The sequence below is a fragment of the Etheostoma spectabile genome, chromosome 8, assembly GCF_008692095.1.
Source record: "Etheostoma spectabile isolate EspeVRDwgs_2016 chromosome 8, UIUC_Espe_1.0, whole genome shotgun sequence".
Lineage (NCBI taxonomy): Eukaryota > Metazoa > Chordata > Actinopteri > Perciformes > Percidae > Etheostoma > Etheostoma spectabile.
In genome coordinates this window covers 3077498-3079955 of record NC_045740.1, presented here as the reverse complement: position 1 = coordinate 3079955, position 2458 = coordinate 3077498, and the positions used below count along the sequence as shown (strand labels likewise).

The following is a 2458-nucleotide window of genomic DNA, read 5'->3' as shown; positions in this document are numbered from 1 at the left end:
CCCCCCCCCCCCCCCCCCCCCGCCCCTTCCACAAGTAGATCACACAGATCTGCCAAGATCTACAAGTCACCTCAGAAAGACTTCCTCTGTGCTCTTTGTCAATGTTTTAGCTCATACTTTGGTTTGTCAGCAATTTAGTTGGTTTGGTTGAGTACAGATTTGCTGGCAGCACCAGAGGTCTCGAGTGACTTACCTAGTGGGGCATTTAGTGAAGGGAGATGGCGCAGACACCATCTCACAGTCCTGGAATGTGCCTGGCTCTCTTAACCTTGTTTTTTTTTTCACATTTTCGAGGCTACCTGATAAAACAGGCTGTTTACTGAGATAGTTAGTTTTTGTTTGTTTATTTACCAAAGAAACTTAAGATGGTTTTGATTGTCAAACTAGTTCATAATTTACCCAAAGCCCTTTTAAAAGAGCTAAATACGGTGGTTTTTTTATCCCGCTGATGACACAGCAAAATTCCTCAGACAAAGGCTGGAGACATGTTGGTGCTAGAGATCTCTATCAGCCCCGGTCCGACTCAGCACAGGTGGGATCTGCGGTCCATGCTCAGCCCTCCAGCTATGTATACTAGTCCATTATGTCAACCAAGCACAATTAGCCAGCTATTGTTTTCATTTGAGAGTAAGAGAGAGGCAGCGTGGAGAGATTTATCGCTAGAGGGAGAAGAAAAGAGTGTGAAAGAGTGATGCTTGGAAAGGTGCTGAGATTAGAGAGGACTTTCCTGTAAAACACAGGAAAGGTCAAGGAGTTAGATTTATGTTTTGAAGGGATTGTAATGTAGAATAGTGAAAGTAAGGAAAGTGAGTAGAAAGAGTAAATGGTAAGTTTTTTAGTTGTTTTTTTTATTCCAAAGATGTGATAAAGCTTTGGCATGGATGAGGGGAATGAATAGGTCAGGGACTAATAGGAGTCCTTTGGATTTTTCTTTGAAATGGGAATCCCTCACGCTTTACCTCACGTTTGTTTTCTTTTTGAGTTTCTGTTTGAGATGCTGGAGGCTGTTGATACAGCTTGTCTTGAGGGTCAGTCAGTGTGTGACTTGTGTGTCCTGCATGGCCTTAGAAAGTGTTACACTTTTCCACAGCAGCAAAAAAGTGGGGAGAACGGTGACTGATATCATCCAAAATATTAAATGATGTAGATGGAAAACCATGCAGTAGATGACCCCGAGGAAATGGCTCACATGTTGAATGTGTTCAGTGGTCCTCTGGTGTGAAGCAAAGGTCCTGGATATCGATTCAAATGAAAGACCCAATGCGTATAATATTGCATTTTATTGCCTTTTGCATTTTATTGTCAACTGGATTTACAGTGAGAAAATTATACTATGTTAGTATTTTTGTTTTATTATGCTTCTGTTTTTGATTTTCCAAAATATAAGAAACTTTATATATTGCTTTATGTTATGGCAGAAAATACTTCCTTCCTTGAAGTATTAGATTTTCTCTCCAAAAACGGACAAATCTGAATGAAAAGTGCTACCCCGGTGGGTGAGAGAGGCCCAAGAATATGTACTAATGTATCAACAGCTGACCCTAAGAAAATAGCATAGCCACCTCTACCAAAGCAGGGGAGGTCCAAAATGCTGAAACAAGAGAGAGAAAAAGGAATAAAGCAATGGAAAGAATCTGATGATGAAACTTTGCCAAACTGGAAATACATGGTGCATTATCTGTTAGTTAGCAGAAAGTCTAATCATAGGAAAACTTGACTGGATATTGTTATGACAATAATAATTAATTAGTATTATTATGTTATTTAAGTATTATTTTCGTTACGGCTCATTATGGCTATTGCCACTTTTTTATATATATATATATTTTTTGTCTGTTGGTGATCCTCGACTGGCAAGGTGGATTAAGTTGTGTGCCTTTGGTATCTTTTATGAACTTTTTTTTTTTGATAATGAAAATTATCAATGTGTTTTTATACTTGTATTTATTGGTGATCAAGCCATTTATTTCTGTCAAAATAATCCCTGTTCATGCTTCGGCCCGCTTTAGACTGTGTTGTGTTCAGGACTTACTGCACACAAAAATAGTCGTTTGTTTGAAATAGAGTTGTATCATCTCATTGTGAAGGCAGCGGCCAAGCGTGTATTTTCAAGCAAATCAATAAAAGTTCAAATCCTGTAAAATGTCTTAATTCATCCATCCGGGTGTATTTCTACTCGACACAATGCCTCTGTAGTACTGTATCAACTTAAATAAATGGATCTTGAAAGTTTGTTTTTATGCTGTGTTGTCATTTTAGTTTACAAAGTGTAATTAGGACATTCCCTTGACGTTGACAAGAAAAAAACGCGTCTCAGGGAGAATTTATAATGAAGTGTGACATTCTCATTGCTCCATCCCATTAAAAATATAGGCCAAGACTGCCGTCTCTCACACATTCGCAGTGTTCCTTAAATGTATTTCCAGAGTTCAAGTCACCAGAGTTCCAGCCTGACATC

General features: G+C 38.7%; 1 protein-coding gene across 1 annotated transcript in view; it reads left to right on the top strand.

Moving 5' to 3' along the window:
- The window catches only part of nuak1b (NUAK family, SNF1-like kinase, 1b), a 19901-nt gene extending 17669 nt beyond the window's left edge, over positions 1-2232 (top strand). The window contains exon 7 of the mRNA XM_032523573.1: positions 1-2232. This exon is cut by the window's left edge and continues 2092 nt beyond it. The gene's annotated coding sequence lies outside the window, so the exon portion shown is untranslated.
- The last annotated feature ends 226 nt before the right edge of the window (positions 2233-2458 follow it).